General features: G+C 37.6%; 1 long non-coding RNA gene across 1 annotated transcript in view; it reads right to left on the bottom strand.

Moving 5' to 3' along the window:
• Positions 1-12222, bottom strand: part of LOC308487480 — a 133525-nt gene that overhangs the window by 9359 nt on the left and 111944 nt on the right. The window contains exon 3 of the long non-coding RNA XR_013991704.1: positions 10216-10306. This is a non-coding gene — a long non-coding RNA (uncharacterized lncRNA). The remainder of the gene's footprint in view (positions 1-10215; positions 10307-12222) is intronic.

The following is a 12222-nucleotide window of genomic DNA, read 5'->3' on the forward strand; positions in this document are numbered from 1 at the left end:
AATTAAAAATAATATCAAACCTTAGGGCATATAAATGCTCTATTTTTCTAAAAGAGAGACAATAAGCTATGCTATGTCCACGATAGTACAGAAAATTGTTTCACAGATCTGGCACCAAACACTTAAAAAAAAATTCTTAAAATAATTACATCAGCATATGGACTGTGGAAAACTTCTACCATAAAAAGGTCAGATGAACATTTCCTGTTTCACATTTCTAGTACACGTTGTCTTTTAGACAACAATAAGTGTGAAACAATCATTTGGCACGAGTTCAATACGTCCTAAGCCATGGTCTGGCCCTTGAAAATTGGGATGAGTCAGCCTCAAAATGCAGAGATCTCAGCGATGACAAGAAAGGCACATGGTGTCTGGGGAGTGGTGGCCCTAGAGAATGAGATTCAAGAAGCCAACAAACACATCTCTGACTTTAACTTTTCATGTTTTTTGACCAGTGAAGAGCTCTTGTCCTTAATATTCACGTGTACATAGACAGCATTTAGGCTGTCTGAATAACCTTGCTATATATATGTGTATGTCTCCAAGACAAAGCTGCAATACAATAAAAAAATGTTTTGGTAATTCCTCTGAAATTATTAACCAGAACTGACCATTGTTTCCACTCCCCAACCTCTGGTTCCTGCTCTGAACAGTGGGTCCAGGTGAGAATGAATGCTTCTTTGCCCATCATGGAACTTGGCAACTACTGGGAATCCTTACCCTACCTGTGGGCCTCATCACTGCTTTGAACACCATGAGACAGGTCCACCCAGGTGTGGGCCTTCCATAAACTTGGTGGACTCACATCCATCTTCTCTGATGCCCAAATGGGACCCTTAATAATAGGTCATGGGTATCTTTGTATTTCAATAAATATAGATTTAAATAATCATTCTTAATGGTTACATAATATTTCGTAGAGAGGATACGTCATAATTTATTTAACAAACCTTCCATTGAAGGAAAGTATTATTTTCATCAGTGCTGTTGTTGACAGCACTGATACTAACACCGTGTACACACATGTACATGTGCTATTACGACATCTTCATTTATTGTAAGTAGTTTCATATTCTTTTATATTTGTTTGAATCCATGATCATTTTTTCATCCTATATCCTATGTATCTGACTAACTATATTTTATCCCATTTTTCAGTTCTTCCTTTTCTCCACATGGTTTTACAGAATCCCAGAAACACTTTCTCCAGTTAAAATGGTATCACTAGTCCTCTACTTCTTGATAATTATATAAATAAAATTTTACCCTTAAATTTGCTAGAGAAATAATTAACTGGTTGGCTTCTGCTTTGCTCTAAACTGAAGGCAGTATACAGTGGTAGGGGAAAAGCTCATAATTACTGTTTCCTTTCTTTTATAGAGTACAGTTCATTGCTTTTCACTTCTCAGGAGAAAAAAATTCCCAATTTTTAAGGGCTTTTTTCTTTCCTCACCTCATCCCTAGACCCACTTTAAGATTTAATCCTTATCCCTTCAAAGAGTACAGCACTTCAATTCATGACAAAGCTGTTCTGAGAACTGTGGACCGCAGACACAGATTCGCAGCCCAACTAGTTCCGGCAAAGGGGAAGGAGGGAGGGAGTTGTGGAAGCGGGACCGACTGTGGTGGTGGTCGCCGCCATTGGTCTGGGCCACCTCTCACAACTCACCCCACCCCTGGCCCCACCTATCGGGGCGGATCCCTGCAGCAGTAAACAGAACTGCTGAAACATACGGGCTCTGAATCTGGTGCAGAAAGAGCTTTGGAACTTCAAAAGCTCACCGCACCCCCACAGGGATGTGGCGCCCTATGACCCTGGCGAACTGTTAACAGAGGAGAACCTGTCTCCCAGGGAATCCCCCCCATTGTGTGAGAAGCTGGAATAGTGCAGAGAAAACATAGCACTACTGTGTCAGAGAGGGAAAAAAAGGCTACAGTCGGCGAGAAAATAAGACATTCTACCAACAAGTACTGGAAAACAAAAGAAAAGACCTCTTCCTATCAACCTGTTGCAGAAGCCCCTCCTGTAGATATCTAGGAAGAGAAATAATAAATCAGTAATTGCCATGAATAACCAAGGCAAAAAGACAGCTCAGAAAGAAAGTGAAAAGTCTCCAGAAAAGGAACTTAAAGATATGGAAATATGTGACTTAAATGATAGAGAATTCAAGATTGCAGTTCTGAAAAAACTCAACGAGATGCAAGAAAACACAGAAAGGCAATTGAATAAACTCAGAAACACAATCAAAGAACAACATGAGCATTGATATTTTTGAAAAGAACCAAATGGAATTTCTGCAGATTAACAACTCAATAGAAGAAATAAGAATGAAATAACCAGCTTAGGTAGTAGAGTTGACCAGATGGAGAAAAGAATCAGTGACATCGAAGATAAAATCCTGGAAATTACACAGATGGAAGAAGAAAGAGACTTGAGACTTAAAAGAAATTAAAGAACTCTACAAGAACTTTCTGACTCCATCAGAAGGAGCAATATAAGAATAATGGGCATACCAGAAGGAGAAGAAAGAGAGAAGGGAACAGAGAATATATTCAAACAAATTGTTGATGAGAACTACCCAAATTTGTGGACAAAACTGGATCCTCGAATCCAAGAAGCAAATAGAACTGTACACCTGAAATCTATGTAATTTTACTAACAAATGTCACCCCAATAAATTAAAAAGAAAATCAACATTAATGGTAGTTGAGCTGCACACACAAAGCACATGTCCTCTTTCCTCTAAAAAAGAAGGGTTTTTCCCCACCTAGATTATGAAATATTGATTAATTCACATATGCTCAGATAGCCATCTAAAAATGGAATATGTGACTGTCCCCCTCATCCACATACAAAAACATAATTGAATGTTTGGGTATTGTTCGCAGGCAGTCCTGAGAACAACAAAAGGAGTGATGAGGGAGTGGAAATGAGGAAGGAGAGTAAGAGCAGAGGAAAAAAAAAAAAGTGCTACAAATGAAATATGTCAAACTACTCCCACAGACAGACACGCAACACCCACACACAATCACACACACAGAGACACACCACCCGCTGTACTCATTAATGCAAGTTTGTTTTCATTAATTACAGAGAATTCTCATTAATCCATTTCCCAGTTCATTAATTATGCATCAGTGCCAAGTTGTTGTTGGCCTGACATAAGACAATACTGTTCCAATAAAGATAGGACGCTGTGCATTACACAACAGTTACGGGGCTTTCCTGACTCTTTGGGATGATATTCAGGAATCTATTCAATTCATCTGTGTATATATTTGTGTCTCCTAATAAGTATTCTGTGATTATGAAGCGTCCTTTAAGCTGACTACAATTGTTTCTTAGCTAATCCTTCATCCATCTCTGTCACGGGTACATTAGTAATTCTATTCAGCTAGAAAACCCCCTACAACATTGTGAATGTACCTAATGCCACTGAATTATACACTTAAAAATGGTTAAGTTTAAAGTGATGTATATTTTACCACAACAAAAAATATTTTTAGAAAGCAAAGGAAAACATCTATAGATTTTTGAAAAAGTTAAGTTATAGGGGGAATATTTTTTTTAAAAAATGAGTTTACAAGTTCTCAAAAATTCTCCAAAGACCTCAGAATGTATTTCCTTTGGTGCAGAGAAAACATGAGATGAACTTAAGAGCCCACATAGTCTCAATATGCTGCTTGCAAAAGAATGTTGGAAAGCAAGCATGTTTGAATGGTCTCATCAACAAATATTAATTGAGCAGCCATAAGATTCTTAGCACAGTACTAGTTATTTGGCGCTACCTACATGTATGTTTGATTACATCTAGTCTCCTAATATATTATTCCCTTTATTCGTAGCTCAATTCTTTATCAGTGACTGAATATCACAACTCCCTCGGGCCCAAGTAAAGCAAAGGTTAGATTTACTAAACTTGGAGTAGTGAGCAGATATAAGCTATGGGCTGCTTCCACTGATGGATAGGTTCACTTTTTCTGCAGTGAATAAGTCTTACTTTTGAGTAGTCCTTCAGATCTATTAAGTATCTTATAGCTAATAAATACTACAGTGTCTCACTCTCAGTGGGTACACAGCACACGTCAACTGACTCAGTAACCTTTTCCCAACCTTCACATCAAGACATCTAGTATTAAATGGCATCAAATCCTGTCTTCAAGGTACAAGCTGATTGACCCTGGAGTTTGGAAAGGATTTTCTAATAAAAATCACTCAACTGAATTTACTGCAACCGTTACTACGTAGCATCAATCTGAGGTGAAATTGTGGCCAGCTAATCAAAATAAATTTTGAAATAAGAAAGAAAAAATAGTAAAAGATACAGGTACGGCTCTGTTAAGAATTATTTAATTCTTTGTCTATTTCTTCACCATGGAAATATTGTTAAACTGATATTTTTACTTGAATCAAAAACCATTGATACCCAAAGAAAGTTGCACACAACTGGTTGTTAAATTCCGTTAGTCACTTCTCTGTAAGCTTTCTTACTTTAAAGCCTTAATTTTATCTAGTGTGTTTACTGAACAGGCTAATTTACTTAAATTCCCTTTTATACTGCATCTTTGATTGTGTACATATTTATCTAATCTGCCTTATCCAGTGAAGGGTTGCCTGGGATCCGCTCAGGCTACAAAAGACCAAGGAAGAAGAGAGGAGCACCTCTTGCCCAACGCTATATAATATGTGGAATAAGAGTATAATCCAAAGGAGAGACTGCTGGAGAAGTACCTCTTGATGTCCAAATGTTCATCAAAGCAAGGGGGGCCTAAAGTGGTTAATGATATTCTTGCTGGGAAGTGAAATGTTCAGAGAACAAGGTGCAGCAGCTGGTCCAAATAGGTGGACTACATTTTTGTATGTTTCTTAGCATCATGCTCTGTAAGCAGACTCAATTTATCTAGGGAAGAGGCCAAGAAGGTTGGGAAAGATGATGTTCAAATACCCTCAACATGGAGCAATTAATATTTGTGTAGCATTTTTAAGTTTCCCAAGAAGCTTCACACTTGTCATATCTACTGAGCCTTGACTCAGTCCTATGAAGTATATATTGTATCCACATTTTACAGATGACGATAGGACAAAAGAAAGTGACTCCATGGTAGAAACAGCATCTGGGGCTTGGCCTACACTTATTCAGTCACCCAGAAGCTGTGGTGGCTCTGTCGGGATGCAAGCCTGCTTCTCCAGCTAGAGGAGCCAACCTATGGGTATACTGCCTGCTGACCACCTGCTGACTGGCTAAGCAGAGAAGCAGCAGTAATCAGAACTGCGCTCAGGCTAAAAGGACAATGGGATCTGCGAGGCAGGTCTCCGTGAATTTTTGGACATCTCAGTTTCTCGCTTAAGAGGTCATAGAACAAAGTTGTCCACTAATAAGTCTCCAAATTACTTTTTTAATGAAACATTGCAAAGTGATTTGGGGTATATGACTCAAAAGCAATGGAAAGGGTTTAAGTAAATTTTCATTCTAAAACACAGAAAGTTCTCCTTTCAGGGCTTTCTACTTAGGCGTACGAAAAAGGCTTCTTACAATATGCACTAGAAATTTTATTGATGCTGAACCTGTTTTATCCAGCAATAAGCAATACCTACTCATCAAGGAATACACAAACTAGAAATTCCCAGTCAAATGGTGAAGTGGGTAACTGCTGTGCTCATCTCCTCTCAAGACCAAATCAGTAACAACTTAACTACAGAAAAACCATCACTGAGAAATTCCTAAAGTCTAGCTGAACAGAAGTTCTACAACTGAGGACAGCCACTTTGAGACTGCAGGAGGGGCGGAGACATGGAATAGGCTGGTCCCACACCACAGGTGACAGTTAAAAATCAGGAGGTATATCTTGGCTGTGCAGATCCCCCCCAACCCTGAGAAGCAAGGGGTCCCAGCCCCACACCAGGTTCCCCAGCCCAGGGTTCCAGTGCCAGGGAGAGAAGGTCCCATAACTTCTGACTGTGAAAACCAGTGGAGATTGAGGCTGAGTGAGATGGAGGGTGGCTGGAGTTCTAGGCGCTCCTCTTAAAGGGCCAGCACACTGACTTATTGCTGACAGATCCACTCACTCTGAGCTCCCACACTGGGACAGCAACTCGAAAGGCACCAGGGACATATGGGGAGGAACTGAATTGTCTGGTTTCAGAGTAAGGGCTGGAGGGGAAACTTTCTCCCAGAGAGAAAGCTGGCAGAATCCATTGTTTCTTTGTTGAGCCTTCCCCCTCCAGGCATGCAGATTCAGACAGTTACCATATCTGAGTCTCCATCAACTGGCTAACATTGTTTGCCCCACCCTGGTGATTCCTCCAGACTCTGCCCAACCCAACTTTTGGGCACACCCAAGCTGCTTCCAGTAGCTTTTGCATACAAATGGCATGTCTTGGCTCATGCTGTGAACTTTCCTAAAATCTCTTAAAGGTTCACAGACCCCCAGAAAGCAGCATCTGGCATTGGCATGTCCCATAACTCTTGCTAAGTAGCCCCAAGTCCAGCACTAGTAGCAGCCAGCCTCAGTCTGTGGCTTGGACTCTTGAGTTACCTCGAAGCCCACTGTGGGTGACAGTCATCTGAGGATTGCTTTATGGCTCCTGCCAGGAGGTCCTGGGTGAAGCAGAGGGTGTAGAAAAACTTGGCCTATGGCAGGATCCCTCCAAGGAGGCCCCAGGGCTGGTGTGCCTAATGGCTTCAGTCTGAGCCAAAGCATCACCTGGCTGCCTCCAAAAATGACACAAAGGGCAGATTTGTCAGGCACCAGAGCTCTGCTAAAGTAAATCCTGCTCCATAGGGTCAGCCCCTCCACTGTAGTCATGGCCAGTCCTCACAACTAAGCAGCCTGAGGATCAATCACTCCCATTGATTTGTAAACAGCAACCAAGACTCAACTACAACAGGGGGGTACACACAACCCACATAAGGGATACGTCTAGAGCATCTGGTTCAGGTGACCAGGGAGACTGTGCCACTGGGCCCCCACAGGACACCTACTACATAAAGCCACTCTACTAAGATCAGGAAATATAACAGCCCTACCCAGTACATAGAAACAAACACAGGGAGGCAGCCAAAATGGGAGACAAGGAAACAAGTCCCAAATGAAAGAACAGGGCAAAACTCCAGAAAAAGAATTAAACAAAATGGAGACAATCAATCAGCCAGATGCAGAATTCAAAACATGGGCTATAAGGATGCTTAATGACCTCAGGGAGAACTTCAACAAAGAGATAGGCAACATAAAAATAGAGATAGAAAATATAAAAAAAACCAACAAATATAAAAAAAAAGATATAAAAAACAAAATATAAAAAAACAAGAAATGATGAATATAATAACTGAAATGAAAAAATACATTAGAGGAAATTAACAGTAGATTAAATGAAGCAGAGGATCAAATCAGTGATTTAGAAGATAAGATAAGCAGAAAAGACTCAATAAGAACAGTAAAAAGAAAAGGAATCAAAAAAATGAGGAGAGTTAATGGGCCTCTGAAACAACATCAAGTGTACCAACATTTGTATTATAAATGTACTGGAAGGAGAAGAAAGCAAGGAATTGAAAACCTATTTAAAGAAATAATGACAGAAAACTTCCCTAACTTGGTGGAGGAAATAAACACACAAACACAGGAAGTGAAGAGAGTCCCAAACAACAGGAACTCAAAGAGGTCCACACCAAGACACATCATAATTAAAATGTCAAAGGTTGAAGACAAAAAGAGAATCTTAAAAGCAGCAAGAGAAAAGCAGTTCATTACCTACAAGGGAGTTCCCATAAGACTGTCAGCTGATTTCTCCACAGACTCTTTGCAGGCCAGAAGGGATTGGCAGGAAATATTCAAAGTAATCAAAACCAATGACCTGCAACCAAGATTACTCTACCCAGCAAAGTTATCATTTAGAATTGAAGGGCTGATAAAGAGCGTCTCACCCAAGAAAAAGTAAAAGGAGTTCATCATCACCAAACCAGTATGACAAGAAATGTTAGAGGGACTGCTTTAAGAATAAAATATTCATATGTTATTATTCATTAAAACATGAATAATAAAATGGCAATAACTTCATATCCATCAATAATTACTTTAAATGTAAATGGATTAAATACTTCAATCAAAAGACACAAGGTGGCTGAATAGATAAGAAAACAAAACCCTTACATATGCTGCCTACAAGAGACTCACCACAGATTGAAAGACACACAGAGACTGAAAGTAAAGGGATGGAAAAAGATATTTCATGGAAAAATAAAAAAGCTGGGGTTGTAATACTTATACCAAACAAAACAGACTTCAAAACAAAGACTATAACAAGAGACAAAGAAGGACCTAGTAATCTCACTTCTGGGTATTTATTTGAAGAACCCCAAAACTCTACTTTGAGGGGATGTGTGCATTCATATGTTCATTGCAGTATTGTTTATAAAGGCCAAGATGTGGAGGCAGCCTGATTGTCTATCGATGGATGAATGGATAAAAAGTAGGTGGTACATACAAGTACATACAATGGAATATTGCTCTGCCATGGAAGGGTATGTGTTCTGCCATCTGCAGCAACATAGATTGAGCTGGCTGTTATTGTGCTCAGTAGAGTATGTCAGACAGATGCCATGTGATTTTGCTTATATGTTGAATCTAAAGAACAAATAAGTAAACAAATAAAACAGAAACAAACTCATCAATACTGAGAACATTTTGATTGTTGCCAGATGAAGGGGTGTTGAGGAGTTTGGTGAAAGGGGGAAGGAATTAATAAATATAAATTGGTTGTTACATAGTAGTCATAGGGATGTAGGGTATAGGATAAGGAATATAGTGAGTAATATTGCAAGTATATATGGTATCAGATAATACCATATATGGTAATAAGTATATATGGTATCATACAGATACTAGATTTATTGGAGTGATAGATGGGAGGGGGATTGGGGCGAGGGTAAAAAAGGTGAAGGGGTTAAGAAGTACAAATTAGTAGTTACAAAATAGTCATGGGGATGTAAAACATAGGGAATATAGTCAATAATACTGTAATAACTATGTATAGTGCCAGGTGGGTACTAGACTAGTCAGGGAGATCACATCTTAAATTATATAAATGTTTAACCATTCTGCTATGCACCTGAAATTAATATAAAATAATACTGAATGTCAAAAAATAAAAAGAGATAGACAAACTAATTGTAAAACAGAACAAAAGACCCCAAAGAAAAGCAAAAATAGTAGAATTTTAAAAAATTATAAGCCTAATTCACCTCATATTAATCTCATTGAGATATAGGTCTTATAAAATCACATTTACTTTTAACTTAAATAGTAAGAAAATTTTTGATCAACTGTATAATGATAATAATTATGATGGCGACTGATTCCAAAAGCAGTTTGGGCTTCATGATTATAGAAAATTTTAAATTTTTTAAAATTTCAATTCATAAAAACTATTTTTCTTGAAGTGAAACATGATAAGGTCATCAACAAAAGATGTTCAAGCATAAGCATAAATTATATTAGAATAAAATTCCATGGGTGAAGTGGAATGGAAATACAAGTTTAAGGGAAAAAATGGTAAAAATATCTATAAAGAAAGCATACTGATTATTTTTAAATGGATAGTGGAGGTATTAAATTGCTATCATATTTATATTACATTAGTTACTATTAAAACAGTGGTATAGCAATTTTATTTTTAAGTAGAATATATACAACATGAGAGAAATTGCGTCCTCTGCAACTATTTACACTTAAAATAAAAATTTTCAGCTGCAACAATGTGTCAGAGAGACACATGCTGTTTCAAAATTCTATTAGGCTGTATGTAAACAAGAAAGTTTAAAGACCTACTATGCTACAGGAACACATTACTATGTCTAATATTTGTATAAGAAACGCAAATATTTCTAAAAATTCTGTAGAAGTAGATCATATGCTGAGAGTACAAAATCATAGCAATTCATTACTAAAGCAAACATAACCTACTGAAATATTTGGGTCTCAGCCAACATCTCCTACAGTTATCTGCCTGATTCTTCTACTACTACATCTAAAACCTGCTGGCCAAGTCATTATGCATATCAGGCAAGAAATGTGACTGTGGGAAGCTGATGTAAAATAACCACATAATTTTGTGTGATTTGTAGTGATAAGCCACACTATAATAAATGATAACTTTCTTGTATATTCTACAGGAACACACATACAATCACATTATTTTTGACCCCTGTCATTACTTACCTGGCTGACATATGGGATTATATCACAGTTTTCCAGCAGTTTCTCCTAATGACTAATCAGGAATTACTTAGCCCCATGGAATGGCATCTACCTAAATAAAAAAGACGGAGATTGTACATAGGAACAACAACACATCAAACAGGAAATGACAATTTTTCTGCATGATTTAATTTCTCTTTGAGGCAAAGTGGCAATAAACTATCCAAGTTAAAATGGAACTGATTTTTAGTGAAAAAATTTCAGGAGAAGAGTATTAAAAAACAATTTTGCTGAATCGATTAGAACATGGAGTTCTGTTATAAAAGTGCTCGGAAGAAGTTTTACAATTTAAACATATTGAAACTCCCTAGTGTAAAACACTCTCAGCTAAATTATGGGAAAAGCCAATGTCATATCAGCACCAAACAATCACCCAGCATCAGAATAAAAAGAAGGAAATGTAGTTCTGAATCACTTGCCAAGGCTAAAGAAAGTAAAACTGTGACCAAAGATGAATTGGTTGTGAATAACAGACCAAAAGGATGCATTTTAATTTGTGTTTGCCACTTAAATTTTGAAATAGGTAATTATCTTCAAACGTAGGGTAAATAGAACAGCATTAGAGGAACACAGAGAACAGGGAAAGAGAAGAGAGGGAGCAAAAAGGACATAACAAGTAACTATGAGAAACGCATTTTAATTTTTAATTTGTCTCAACCAAAACATCCTATAAGCCATTATAGGTTAATGGATGCTGTTTTCCCTTTTTAATTCTTGGTGTGAAATAAAGATTAGATTAAGTGTAAAACAAGTAGGTCTGGATACTCCAATAGTAAATCGGTGATTGACAATGTGTCTCTTCTGTAGTCATTAGTAATTCATTTTAATCTTTGCTTTTAATAACTTCACTGCTTGAGCAGCCAACATCTACTACATTGCCTGATTCTCCTACGACTACACCTAAAACTTACTGGTCAAGTCATTATGCATATCAGGCAAGAAATGGAAGACTTTTTTGAAGCAAATGTACTTGAAAATTTAATATAAAATAGTGGTTCCCAACCTATTTGAATATAATGATTGTTAAGCTTATTATAAGGGAAAATTTCAAAAAACACAAAATTAAAGGGAAGACTATACTAAATCACGTATTCATCACCCAGCTTTAACAATTATCAACTAAGGACCAATCTATAGTCCGCCTGCTCATTCACCCAGAATATTTTGAGGCAAATTCAAGATATGAAGTGATTTATTTTTGATTTTAGTATAAAAGTTTGAGGGCCCTCCCCTCTTACATTACAGTGGTTGCATTTTTTTTTTAATTAAAGTCTATTGGGGTGACAATGGTTAGTAAATTTACATAGATTTCAAGTGTACAATTCTGTAACACATCATCTATATATCACATTGTGTGTTCAATGGTTACATTTTTATTAATATTTGATTAAGAAAATCTACACGTATATATGAATTACTACCCACCCCACTCCTGTCTCCTTGCTGTGACTCTGTGACTCTCTCCCCATCCCAGGGGCCCGGAGGGGAAGTTCCTGGCATAATAAAAACAGCTAGAAACATCATTTAGAATTGTGCTTATTTATTAGCATCTTTACATGTGCTCACAACAAAATATCGCTTATACTACTTTATTTCCCAGGAATATACTTGTCACCACAGGCTTACAAGCAGGTTAGGAAAAATACATTAGAATTCTTAATAGAAACTTTTTTCTCTGTATCCACCAAACTAATATAGCATTTCTCTTCTAAAATAAAACAAAAAGCTGATACAGGCCACTGCTTTCTAAAAGTTGTTACCCTCTAACAACTGTTTAGGGGCCTTTATGACACTAATATTACTTATGAAAAAAAGTCCGGATCCTTGTGGGCTGGAAATCTTTGCAGAATACTGCTTGAGAGCTGGCATGCTTGTTGGCAGTCTCCCCAAGAAGCTAAGGAACAAATGAGCAGAGACTATGTTCACACACTTGGAAATGACAGTTCCACACTGCAGGCTTGGTACAGC

This window comes from Rhinolophus hipposideros, assembly GCF_964194185.1.
Source record: "Rhinolophus hipposideros genome assembly, chromosome: 19".
Classification (NCBI taxonomy): domain Eukaryota; kingdom Metazoa; phylum Chordata; class Mammalia; order Chiroptera; family Rhinolophidae; genus Rhinolophus; species Rhinolophus hipposideros.